This window comes from Notamacropus eugenii, chromosome 3 (assembly GCF_028372415.1).
Source record: "Notamacropus eugenii isolate mMacEug1 chromosome 3, mMacEug1.pri_v2, whole genome shotgun sequence".
Lineage (NCBI taxonomy): Eukaryota > Metazoa > Chordata > Mammalia > Diprotodontia > Macropodidae > Notamacropus > Notamacropus eugenii.
The window spans coordinates 52,779,250-52,793,350 of NC_092874.1; the positions used below are offsets into that span (position 1 = coordinate 52,779,250).

General features: G+C 40.4%; 1 protein-coding gene across 2 annotated transcripts in view; it reads right to left on the bottom strand.

The window, feature by feature from the left end:
* STEAP2 (STEAP2 metalloreductase) overlaps nucleotides 1-14,101 on the bottom strand; it is a 38,908-nt gene that overhangs the window by 20,337 nt on the left and 4,470 nt on the right. Inside the window, exon 2 of one of the 2 annotated variants that reach the window (XM_072651531.1) lies at nucleotides 5,258-5,350. The exons of the other annotated variant lie outside the window; for it this stretch is intronic. The gene's annotated coding sequence lies outside the window, so the exon portion shown is untranslated. The remainder of the gene's footprint in view (nucleotides 1-5,257; nucleotides 5,351-14,101) is intronic. 2 annotated transcript variants of the gene reach the window in all.

Genomic DNA, 14,101 nt, shown 5'->3' on the forward strand with positions numbered 1-14,101 from the left:
AGAACATGCTATTCACTCTCAAACAGACTCACCCAGTGACAAGACAATTCTTTCTTCCATACCTATATTTTATTCCCCACAGGGTTTGTTCCAGACCTTGTCTCCAAATATCCCAGACCACTCTTACTGCAGCTTAAGATCACATTAGATTTTGGGGGATGCCAAATCACACAGGTGCCTCACTAAACTGTGTGACCTTGGGCAAGTCACTTCACCTGTTTGCCTGTTTCCTCATGTGTAAAATAAGCTGGAGAAGGAAATGGCCAATCACTCCAGTATCTATGCAAGAAAAATGAGGTCATGAAGAGTTGGACACAACCTAAAACAACAAAAAGCTAATAAAAATCCCTGACTTTACTCATTCCTTTCTAAAATGTCCCTATCTAAGATTTTCAGTGTGCTACTGCTAGCTACCTTTCTTATTTTCTAGCTTTAGTGGTGGATCTCATGGTAATCACAAGCAGCAAGGAATGTCATAGAATCTCAAAATCTGAAAAGATGTTGGAGCTACAGTTGTTCGTAAGAATCTCTTCTACATCATCTAAAAATGATCAACCAGCCTATGCCTAAAGACTTCCAGTGAGAAGGAACCTCCTGTAAAGCCCTAATTCTTCTTTTATGAATTAATTCATTTTTAGTTTTTAACATTCACTTCCATAAGTTTTAAATTTTCTCTGCCTCCCTCCCCTCCCCAAGATGGTGTGCAATCCAATACAGGTAAAGCCTTAATTCTTAGAAAGGTTTTCCTTGTATCAATTCCACATCTGCCTCCCTGTAAATTTTAATGTTAACCCTAACTTAATACAGCAAGTATTTATTAAGGACCTATTGTGTGTGCCTAGCCAACCATAAACTGAAGGAGATAGAAAAGCAAAAGGAAAAATAAGCCCTATCCTCAAGGATTTACATTCTACTGGGGGCAGGAGTGGGCCATTCCCATGGAGACTTACACAGAGTACTTACACATGGCACTTACACAGAGAAATATATAATGTAAGCAAAAGAAATACAAAGTGATTTTTGGAAAGGGTGTGCTAATAAATGGGAGGAGTCAGGAAAGACCTTAGATAGGAGGCCGCATTGGAGATGAGGCAGGAACGGAACCAGGTGGAGGTAAGAGGGGAGCGTTCCAGGAATGAGGATGACAGTATGTCTAAAAGAACCACGGAGTAGGAGGCTGTGAATGGATGATGTCAAATAGGAATGGCAAAGGCAATGAGCTTGGAGAGATAGTTCAACTAGGCGGGGGAGGGCTTTAAACACTGCTCACAGAAGGGTTTGTATTTTAGACCTGAGGCAGGAGGAAACCAGTTAGACTTCTTGAGCAGGGGAGTTCCAGAAATCCCAACCTTAGGATTTCTGGGGACAAAAGGAACAAATCTAATTTCTCTTTTCCCAATTTCACAAGAGAGTCTCCCGAATACATGTTTCCCCTTTGAGCTACATGTACTTAGTTCTCTGAAATGATCTTTATAAGGCACAGCTAAAAATCCTCTCACCATCCTGGGAGTCTTCTCATTCAATATAACTACCCTAGATACACATGTACACATGCAAACACACAAAATATTTTTTAAATTGTATTAGCATTCATCTTTGGTCTCGGTTGATTCTGGGCTTTAGAGTTCCTGAAAATACTCCCCCCTATTTTACACATATCTTAAAAAAAAGAAACCTGAGTTTTGTGGATGAGTTTCCCTGTGTGTCCACATTAGGCTTTAGGCAGTAGCTCCCCCTTTTCCTTCTCATTAGGGGAAAGGAAAAGTATTTATATAGTCACTACCACGTGTCATATATTGTGCTAAATGCTTTATAAACATTACATTCATTTATCTGCAACTTCAGAATTTCATTCTTGAGAGCATCCCATCCCCTCTGGGGCAACTTCTCTGAACACTACTGGACCGGTAGATCCTACACTGTCACTTCTCTGAATGCTTTGAAATCTGCTCTTTGATAATCAAGGGCATATGTCAGACTTCTAGTTTTCATTTCCTTCTCTTTCACAAATCAATCAACAAACATTTATTAAGCACGTGCTATGTGCCCGGCACTGTGCTAACATAAAGGCACCATCATTAAAACTTCCATCACTTCTACTTAAGTCACCATTTCCTTCTTGTTTGTCACAATCAGATCTTTGAAAAAAAGAAAAAAATCTTCAAGTATTCCAAGTGTCTTATTTGACAGCGAACTTCAGCAGATGTGCAGATAGTGGAAATCAACAGCATCCTTCCATGACAGTTTTGTGAGGTTTCCTTAGTTCCCTGTCAAGTTTCCTTCCTTTGCACAGGTGGAGTGTAAAAAACTCCAGTGACCAATATCATTTCTGTTTTCTCCTCCAGTGATCCTTGCATAACATGGGTTACGGGTTCATGGACTTTATCATATTAACGTATTAACCTGATAAAGGAATTCAGAGAACATGGACCCATGCTCTTTGCACAACTCTGCATCTTCACATATGATCTACTCCACTATCTATAGTCTGAATATTCCTTTCTACTGACTCTCAGTGATAATATGATAATATCTGCCTCCTTGCTTTAGGATCTGTGGTTCACCTTGTTAATTCAGCCTACTTTATGTACTTGTAACAGACACCTAGCACCATGTTCACTTATGTGATGTTACCTGCCATAAACTGCCAAGCCTTTTCTCTTGTTCATTGTTATTCTTTGCACATTGTGCTTGCCTCTTTTTATGCTACCAAGCTTGTCAGATCTACCCAGACAGTTTTCAGCCTCTCCCTTCCTTGCCCTTTTTGGTTTAAAGTCCTTTTGACTTACTAGATTCTGGGAAAATTATATATACATATACATATATACACACATATGTATATATGTGTATGTGTGTCTGCAAAAGTCCAGTCCCCTTTTCAGATGATTCTTTTTTAACCAGCTGACTTTCAGAATCAACTTTATGCTTCTGAATTCCGTATCTATTGTCAGTAGTGGTGAAAATGCCACCTGTTCCCTTAAAGTCCTCATGTTTTACTCATAGCTTAGCAATATTTTCTAGGTTCTTTTTCATGGTATTACTTGTTCCTGCCTGAATAAACAGGAGTTGGTAGTAGTAACAGAGTTTGATAAGTCTTGGGAAGCTCTGTCACATCCCAGATACATGCCTTGAGAAGACACTCACGGTTTGGATGGGGGCAATGAATGAAATGAACCTCGGTGTCTCTGAATGGAGAGTTCACAGTATCAGTGCTCCTGATGAGCTGTCTATTGTAAGATGCTATGTTCCCTGGTAACACCTGTGGATTCACATCATCATTCCTTTTAACCTAAGAAGCTTCTTTTTGAGACAGTCCATCTCCCCCATATATTGAAAGGGCCTTATACCTATTACTTAGTTCCAAATGTTTGGTTGTAAGGCCTTCCTTGTCTTCTCTGTCCCATTCTTCTATCCTTCTGGTACAAGCTACAATCCCCCATCTCTCTCTGCATCCTTCTTTTCCTCTGGTTTTCTCCCCTTTGGAACACCTTCCATTCTTTCTTAGAATACTTCATTCTCTGGGATAAGCACAGAAGCAGAAATGCATACCTTTGGCCCTTCCACCTCCCCAACTTGTACTTGCAGAAACTTCAGACAACAATTTCTGCCACTTGTCTTTTTTTCTCCCCAACTGCTTGGACTGAGTTGCTCAGGCCTGTCTTCTTTCTGGTGACTTTTTGGCCAACCCTTGTGATTATCACTGTGGCAAACAGAATGTTGAGACCTGCACAGAGGGGCCAATTCCTGAGGCTCTGAAGTGAGGCTGTCTTTATGGAACAGTTTTCTGACAATAGGGCTATAATATTTGCTCAGCTGTATTTAATTGGTAATTAACACATTCCTTACATGCCCTAAAACAGAACCAGAGGCAGAAGCCTCTGGGAGGAGCTAAGGTCACTGGGCTTCGGACTCCTGAGACTTTCTCATCCCCACCATTTTCTGCACTTTTGATAAACAGATGCTCTTACCCATCAGGCCTTTTGAATCTGAGAACTGTAATCAGATCACCATGACATGCGAATGGACTGATTTACTGTTCCATTCACCCTCTTTCATGATTTCACAAACCACAAATCCCTTTCCTGACCACCCCTCTCTCATTAAAATGTGAGCTTCTTGGGAGCAAGGCTTGGCTTTTTTCACTTGTCTCCCTAGTGCTTAGCAAAATGCCAGGCGCAAAGTAGTTAATAAATTCTATTCATTCATTTCCTCACTTAGTTACCCAAAGTAATTATTGTTGTTACAATGATGACTTCTTGTGGTTGAGATACACCTGTCTCCTTGTATCTTTCTAACGGTTTAGCCTCTAAGGGTCCTGAGAATCAGAGGATGAAGGATGGGGAGATTTACGTTTTCATAGCTGAAAAATCCTAGAGGAGGCCAAGGCTTCCAGAACACATCACTGAACAATTTAGTTAAGGAATTACCTATTTTCTTAAAAACAAAGAGACATCTCTACTGAAGCATTCTTCAGATGTCCACTTGGTGTCTTGTCACTGCTAACAAAATGTCTCACAGCTCTATTAGGGAAGGGAATTGCAATATATTAAAATATACCTAAAGATCTTTCTTTTGCCGCAAGATATAAAACTTCATTCGTTTTCATTTCCTGAACATAAAAATCACAATGAGGTTTTCTTTTGGGGGAAAGTTAGATACATTTTTTTTCTTTCTGAGTGATGATCTGAATGTACAAGTTTACTGTTTTTAATAATTCAACTTAATAAGCCAGGCTTCCCAGAAAGAGTACCTGTATTTTCAAATTAAAATCCTCTTTGTCTTCCCTGTTACATAATTTCTTATAATGCTAATGGCTGATGTGTCCCACTTCAAAGGATCCAACACATTAATGGATTGTGTGGCTAGTGAAACATTGGAAAATGTGTCCTCTTTTTGACTTTGCAAAACCAAACCCAGGAATTATCTATTTCTGTATACCCAAAATTGACCTTCTAGAATTAATCTAATAGATTAGTAAATGCACCTTTAAGAAGTCATGTCACCCTAATGTCAACATTAGTCTTTAATATCAAGTGAGAAGCTTGAGAAGGCAACCTGTTCTAGGGAGAAGGAGTTAACCTAGAGTTAATGCTTGTTCTTAATGAGATTAGTTACAATTAAGATAAGTCTTTAATGTCTGCAAAACTCTTTACAGCTATTTCCTCCTTTGATGCTCACAACACTGTGAGGTAAATGATTTTTGTCCCCATTTTAAAGATGAGGAAACAGCCTGAAAGAAGTTAAGGAAATGACTTACCCAGGGACTCAAAAGTGAGTGAAGGTCTGAGGCAGGTTTACTGCTGCTTTGCCCCTTTCAAGTCTCCACAAGGCTTAGTTAGTATCTCATGAGCTGAAGAAAACAAACCAAGAACTTACTTTAGGGGCTTAACCTTAAGCAGAGGAGTGAGACAGAGGGGGGACCACTTAGATACTAGGGAGGATAAAGCCAACCACTACTGTCTTATTTCTTGGTATAAATTTCATCTCACAAAGCATTTTTCATAGTATCTATGCCAAGAGGATTGGCAATGATCAGATTTACCTTGGCTTGGTACAGAAGCTTAAACTGAGGAACACAGGCTCCAGCCAGCTTGAGGAAATCCCTCATCATCCCCTTAGCCACCCCTCAGGGCTTCACAAACTGGTTATTCCTTTTTTTTATTTTATGAGGACACATTTTAGAGCAGGACAAGCTGTTTCTGGCAGAGTGAGACTGATGGACTCACGCTGAGAACCCCAGGCCCAGTCCTGAGTGCTCTTCTGATAAATTCATGCAGCCTCCTTCATGTTAGAGTTTAAAAAATGGAAACATGATGGTGATGGTGATGACGATAGCCTGCATGAAGGCTTTCCAAATATCTCATTTGATTCTCAGAAGAACCCCAGGAGGTAGGGACTGCTATGATCACCATTTTACAGTTGAGGAAACTGAGGCAAACAGAGGCTAAGTGACTTGCTCAGAGTTACACAGGTAGTGAGTGTCTAAGGCCAAATTTTAACTCAAGTCTTCCTGACTTCTGGCTCAGCACCCTATCCACTGCACTGCCCAGCTGCCTCCAAAAAAAGGCTTTTCCATGTCACATAATAGCCATGTAAGGAGTCTGAACATTTCACAAAGCACGTTCAAGTGTCCTCTGTAAATCACAGTATGATTATGGTAAGTAGGTGGAACAGTAAATACGGGAGACATGAGGTCGATTCTCACCATACACATTTACTTAGCTGTGTGTCCCTGGGCAAGTTACTTTATTTTTTTAGCTTCAATTTCCTCATTTATAAATTGGGGCTAACAGTAGCACCTTCCTCACTGGGTTTTTATAAAGATCAAATGATAATACATGTATATGTATATACATATATATATATATATACACACACATACACACACACACAGACAGAGAGAGAGAGAGCACTTTGCAAACCTTAAAGTGTTGTATGTATAAATGCTAGCTATTACTATATCAGCAGGCTAAATTGTATTAGGACCAACTTGTAGTCATCTACTAGCATCTTCTTATACTATAATATTTGTAAGTATTAATGAGTGATTAAGCTCTAACTTGTTTGGGCTTCACTTACATTGTGTTTCTTATAGCAAATTCTAATTGAATCTTTAAACCATGTTAATAACTATGTGGTTGTGGCTAGTGATAGAAGGTAAATCCCTTTCTTCACTAAAGTTGTCAAAAATATGACACTATCCATGCAAGGGGGCAGGAGGGCGAACTACAGTATATCTGGGAGAGACAGAGTATTTGGGTGGAACTTAGCTGTTCTCCTCTCTGACCAGGCTTCCTTTAATTGTCAACTCAAATCCCACCTTCTACAGGAAGCCATTCCCAACCCCTCTTTATTCCAGTGTTTTCCCTCTGTTAACTATTTCCTATTATCACAAGTCTGTATAGCTTGCTTTCTGTTTGTTTGCATATTGTCTTCCCCACTAGAGTGGAAGCTTCTTGAGGGCAGGGACTATCTTTTACCTCTTTCTGTATTCCTAAGGCATAGCACAGTGCAGGGCATATAGCAGGCTCGTAAAAAATGTTTACTCAGCGATTGACAGAAGGCAACCTTAATTTAATTCATCTCTAAATGTCAGTCATTACTATGATTTTAAAAATATTAACCTCTTGTATCTAAAATCTGAATCTTGACTCAGGGAATTTTAGTTCAATCCGAAAAAAAGATTAGCTTGGAAACTATTCTCACTTGTTAGAATAAGTAAATTAATTTTCGATTTGAAAACTGACCTGAGTACTAAATTTAGTAATACCGCAAGAGGAAAGCACAATTAATCACCATGTTTATTTCCCTCCAACAACTGTCTGGAGATATTTGAAGGAGCCTTTAGATACCTCATATTTCAAAAAACCTGTATATGCTATCCAGTTATCCTTGGTTTTTTCTGGGATTGGGGTTTGAGGTGAAGGGGCAGAGAAATGGATTACAGGCATCTACATCTTTGACTTTTCCAAACATCTAATGGGGAGCTTGTCTTTGAGAAGAGAGGGAGACTCAGCTTTGTGCAGAGTGGCATCCTAGCTGTCCTGCTAGACATCTGCTTTCTTCTGGGCCCGCCTTGTGAGGCTGCTCTCCTGGTTCTGCTTTGTCACCTTCTTTGGCTCCTGGCCTCTTCCCTTAGCCCTGGTGCTCCATCTCTAACTCTCTGCCGACCCTTCAAAATCACTGCCTTCGTCTTGGAAACCAGCCCTCCTAATTGTCTTCCGTGGTGTTTCCAGTTGATGACATTATACCATTTTTCCAGTCAGTTAAACTTGAAACCCAAGTCATCTTTCATATCTTTCCCTGTTACTTACTACCAACAAAGCAGTTACCCAGCCTAGTAACTGACTTCTGAAATACAGCTTGCAGCCAATTCCTTCCTTTCTCTGCTCACTTCCTGCTGTTCTACTTCGGGTCTTCGTTACCTCTCACCTCGGCCTTTTTAACAGCCTCCAAACTGACATCCCTCATTCTGCATTTTCCCCTTTACAATCTATCCTTCACCCATTGCCATTATAACCATCTTAATGTATGTTTTATCACAGGTGATTTCCCCTCATCAAAAATCCTCAGTGGCTCCCCCACTGCCTACAATATGAACTATAAGCATCCTTCATTTGGCATTCAAGGCCCTCTAAAATCTTGCTCTGACTCACCTTCTCAGTCTTATTTCATACTCTTCCCTTCTTTGTTTTAACCAAACTGTGTTGCTCACTGTTCCCTGATCTTGTTTCCTTCTGATGAAGCATAAGGCTGCATGAAGGTAACAGAGAATGTCTGATTTCCAGTTAGGAGACATGTGGCCTTATAACTGTGTGCTCATGGGGAAGCCAGCCAATCTCCCAAGACCTGTTGTAACATGAGGATAATCATATTGTGCTTCTCACTTCACAATTCAAATGATGAGAGTGATATAGAAATTTCACTGCATCATATAAATATGAGTTTGTGTTGACCTGCCAGTCCTGCCATTAGACATTTCTATGTGTCATTTCCCAAGCTTGGGGTGGTCTCTCAATCAAACCACTCACTATCCATTAAAGTCTTATTTTGAGATTTGGGGCAGCTAGGTGGTGCAGTGGATAAAGCACCAGTGCAGGAGTCAGGAGGACCTGAGTTCAAATCTCACCTCAGACACTTGACACTCACTAGCTATGTGACCTTGGGCAAGTCATTTAACCACAATTGCCTCATCCTGGGTCATCTCCAGTCATCCTGATGAATATCTGGTCACTGGATTCAGATAGCTCTGGAGGAGAAGTGAGGCTGGTGACCTGCACAGCCCTCCCTCGCTCAAAACAAAGTCAAATGCAAGTCATGTCATTTCTCTGATGGCATGGTCTTCTGCAGCAATGAAGAACAAATACACACACTTTGAGATCTAACTGAGGTAAATTTGTTTTAGCTACCATTAGCCTCAGCTAAATGTGCTTTAGACACTGGAAAAAGCTTTAAATGTGCGGCAACGTTTTCCTAAACTTGCTCTAATGAAAGCCTTAATTAAATTAATTAAAGAAGGATCACCTTTTGACTCAGGGTGCTGAATGCTTTCCCTCAAGTAATTAGGGGAAATTGGGGGGCATGTTACTCTGGGATTTCCTAATGAAGATTGATACATCTTAAACTCACAGAATCATTTTCTGATATAGTTCCCTTTGGGTAGATGGTGATTTGGGGCACTATAATTTCGGGGCTATGCTCGTGCTGAATGCCTTTTTTGTACCCATCCAATGAAGAGAGTTTTTATACCTGTGACATTAAACTAATTTTAAATTAATTTAATATTTTAGTAAAGGATTTCTGGACCTATGGAAAGAAGTCTATTAACAAGTGAGACACTTTCTATACAGCAAGAGCAACAGTGAATTTCATTTTGGGAAATAAATGTAATGTGCTGAAGCAAGATTGTATTACTTTTTATTTACAGTTTCAAGTCTATGAAATTTGTATTATGAAATGCATTGACTGCCAAAATTTTTTTGGTAATTTACAACACATCCTCACTTGAAGCATTTTCCCCTAAATTGAAGTTTTAAAATTCCTCTACTAAAGTTCTCCTCTGATGTCTCACCACAGCCTCTCTGTGGAGCACACATTTTGGCGGGCCCTACACCATGTGAAAAGGCTTCTTTCTAGTGGGTCAATGAGCATTTATTAAGCACCTCCCAAGGGGGAGATGCTGGGGTAAGCAATGGGGATATCCTCCTCCAAAAGGGCAAAAAACAGTCCTTGCTCCCAGGGAGCTCACAATCTAACAGGGGAGACAACATGAAAACTGTACAAACAAGCCCTATGCAGGGTTAATTAGAGATAATTAATCAAAGGAAGGCCCTAGAATTAAGGGGGGATCAGGAAAGGCTTCCTGCAGAAGGCAGGATTTTAGCTGGGATGTGAAGGAAGCCGGGAAGGCCAAGATGGGGAGAACAAGAGGGAGCATTCAGTGCAGGCCCAGTGATTATTAGCAGCTCAGCCTAATGATATTCAGAAAAAGGTTGTGATCTGCATCTCCAGAGACACAGATACCCAGACAAAATCATGAACAATCTGAACTACTGAGGCATTTCTAAATTATAAGAATAATATAAAAATACATTATCATAACAATATCAGTTTCTAAAATTTTAAAATCACAAACTACTATAAGAATTCTTCATTGCAAAAAAATGAAAGGGCTAGATTAGATTGGACCAGAGGGTCTCCAAGATAATTTATGGTTCTATGAAAATTTCTTAATGGTCCATATGTATATACCTAAGCTCCTTTTAAAAATTCCTTTGGTTCATTTTATACATAATCTCAAGGGAAGAAATAATACTATACTATAGTTATACTTTGCTTAACTGAATCTGCTGGAATGCTCAATTTTTTTTTAAACAATCATCTTTTAGGAGAAAAAAGGTCAAATGACCAGAAAACAATGTTAGCTCTGTCTAAAAGAAGCCACTTTCAGTGTATTTCCTGGGATTAGTATACCTACATTCAGACCAATTTTTCATAATTTGATTACAGGAAATTTCCTGATCCCCCAAGGCTGATTGACTTGTCAAAAGTCATATAGATAATAAATAGCAAAGCTGGGAGCTGAAATCTTTTGATTCCAATCTAGTGCTCTTTCCATTATACCATGTTACATCTAAAGTGGGAAAGCATTCCAGTACAGGTAATAAATAGCTTGCCCAATATCCTTAGTTGATGCCACAAAAGCATGATGTCAGGTGAAACAATGTTATTTGGGTCAGTGGGTTTCACAAGAACTGAGAACTGTGGAGATGAGAATGGGGGCAGGAGAATTAAGGACAGAGAAAATAAGAGCTGCCTTCTCCAGCAGGGACTAAATTTGGGAAGAAACAGGCCTGCCAGATGCCAAGTGGAGACAGTTCTGAGCTGGTAGGGACAGTGGAGTTGAAAACACGGAGCACACATAAAACTGGGAATCATCCTTTCTGATCTGTGGATGGGTGAGGAAAGTCGGGGTGGCTTAAGCTGTCTTAGACAGAGGCCCCATCTGGCTGAGTACAGTAGGTGAGGGCACCGAGAAGCAGAAAGTAAGTTCCAAACTCAAGCCAATGTGGTGGTTGGCATCTGTCACTCTATGTGAGTATCTCAGATTCCTCACCTGTAAAATGAGGAGATTGGACAAACAGTTTCTTCTAGCTCTGAATCTTCCACTTGATGATCCTAACCTTGTCTAAAGGAGCTGGGCGGGCGGAGTATTAGAATAGAACATGGTTATGTTTTGACAAAGTCAAGACACTGCAAGGTATAATGGAAAGCAAGCTGGACTTGGGTTCTCCCAGAAACCAGGTTTAAATCAGGGCTTTGATGTTCACTAGTTTTATGAGGTTCAGGCAGGTCATACCACCTGTACAGTATTCTGTTTTCTTATCTGCAAAATGGTGGTAATAATCCTTATACTGTCCATCTCACAGGATTATTGTGGAGGAAGTTCTATAAAGATCTGCATTCTTATGACATCAGTTGGAATGATGCCCTAATAATGATGATAGTTAACATTTACAGAGTGCTTTAAGGTTTTCCAAGTGCTTTATATGGAGTAATTCCTTGGATTCTTACAACAACCCAGTAAAGGGAGGTACTAGTATTTTCCCTACCTTCCAGTTGTAGAAATTGAGGTGGAGTTTCCCCGAGCCCCTCAGCTACTGTTTGAATCAGGATTCTAATTCAGTTTTTTTGCTCCAAGTCTAGTGCTTTATCCACTGTTGCACCTGACATTTTATGCAGAGCACATTTTAAAGAGACCCTCAACATGAAGGGGAGGTACGCAGAAAACTCTCTGGCTAGGCTAGACCTAACCAGAAAAGTTAACATTGTTCTCCAAGGGCTCCAGTTAAAAGCTTTACTGTACTTTCAACAGATTAAAAAAATCAAACCCAAAACACCTCATTGTCCTTTCATGTACATGCAAGATCACTAAGAACTGATTTTCATTCCCTGTGAAGAAAGGAGAAGCAGAGGCTCATTCCCTCTCCCACCCCACAGGGTCCAAGAGAAAGCATGAGGTGCTGGATCATCGCATAGCTGGCATCCAACAGACGTGCTGCGGACAGCTTTTCTGAAGAAGAGAAAACAGCAGTTGTAGCAAGGTAAGCATGGGTTTTTTCCCTATGGCAGAAACCTGCCTTCTAGGTCAACCTTGGTATTCTCCCCGGCCTAATCTGTAACCTGCTTGGTGTCTATAGGTTGGAGAAAGTGCTAGCCTGCATTGGTAAAGGGAGTTTCCCCATACGGGAGTTCCCAATACCAATTAAACCAGAGGTCCAGTCTCTCCCCCTTACTTATGTAGCACTTACTGGTTAACAAGCAGCATCCTATTTGATCCTCAGAGTCGCTATGAGGTAAGTCATCCAATTGGCTCCATTTCATGAATGAGTAAATGAAGCTTAGAGGGGCCCAGGCAACCCAAACAAATAATGACTTGGTAAGTAGTGAAGGCAAGATTCAAATTCAGGTGCTGCAGCATATTTTTCACACTGCAGACCCCATCATGTTTTAGAAGCACCCCCTAAGGGAGCCAGATGAAGCTGGTAATGGGCTTTTGAATGAGCTTTTGTCTCATTTGCTCACTCCTGCCTCTGCGTAGACTGTGGTGCTCTGCCCTAAAAGGTGACATTACTGAATGCTCTTGGACACGCAGAGCCAGTACTAACATCATTATTTTCAGAAGCTACAGTCAGATTTTAGAACTTACGTTTTGTGGCTTCTCTCCACTTCCGAAGACATTACTCAGTAGGTGGCATTCCACCTCCACCACTGTATGGGCCATTTTATCTTCATTTGCTATTTTACGAAGGTCAGCGTTCAGAGGGATCCTTATGGAATTTCTTCAATCTGATATATACGTGACCAAATGTCTTTTGGCCTCCAATTAACCATGAGCAAGTGCCAGCTTGTGGAAAGCTGGCTTGTATGGAACATAATCTCAAAGCTCCAGGGGATGCTAAAATTGTAATTCCTGGATAATACTAATGGTCATGACATCCACGTCCCATCTATGGTAAGTCACAAGTCCCATACCATATGTCAGATGTGACCATTGATCTGTAGAGATGGTCTCTCTCTAAAAACAACATACCATGTTGATGTCACATGATCTGATGGCCACTTCAGTATCTTGGAGGCTTTCTAAAATTGGTGTTTGACTCTTATTATCTATCCAGGTAACTAAGAATGAGCTAAGAAGATTAAATAATTCAATTAAATTTCAACTCTATGTCATTTACTTTTAATTTAATTATCTATGTCCATGTGTTATCTCCCTGCTCCAGAAGAATGTAGGCTCCTTGAGAACAGCAACTGTCATTTTTAGTTTTGCATCCCTAGTGCCTAGCACAAAGTCCTACTCATAGCAAAACTGAATACATCCTTGCCAAGTGGAAATGATCGCCCCATAAAAAGTCTATGTTTTCATGAAGAATTCCATTTCTGCTGGCTCCTGTCCAGGGCTGGGTTTCCCTCATTCGTAAACCCCTCTCACTGCATCTTCCCAATCTCTCAATTTATTGGATTATATTTTTTCTCTTTTACAGCTAAACACTGAGGAAAAAAAAAACTAATTACTCTCATTGTCTCCACTTCCATATTTTCCACTTATTTCTCAACCCCTTGTGATCTGGCTGCAATCCTCACCTTCCAACTGAAACTGCTTAAACCAAGGTTACCAGTGATCTCTTAATTGCAATTTCTACACAACAGATCAGTCAGTATTGTCTCATATTTCCTCTGCTTTCAAGACACTTAGCTTCAGGTTCTCTTCTGGTCTGACTGTTCTCTAGTCTCTTTTGCTGGGCACCTAGATGGTTCAGTGGATGGAGCGCTGGGCCTGGAGTCAGGCCAACCTCAAAAGACTTACTAGCTGTCTGACCTTGGGCAGACCTCTATTTCCCTTAGTTTCCTCCTTCCCTCTCTCCTCGCCCCACTACCAGGGTTGTTATGAGAATCAAATGAGATGACATTTGTAAAGATCTTAATAAAATGCCTGGCATATTACTGTTACTCAGTCATTCAGTCATGTCCTACTCTTCACGATCCCGTGGACCATACTGTCCATGGGCTTTTCTTAGCAAAGATACTGGAATGGTTT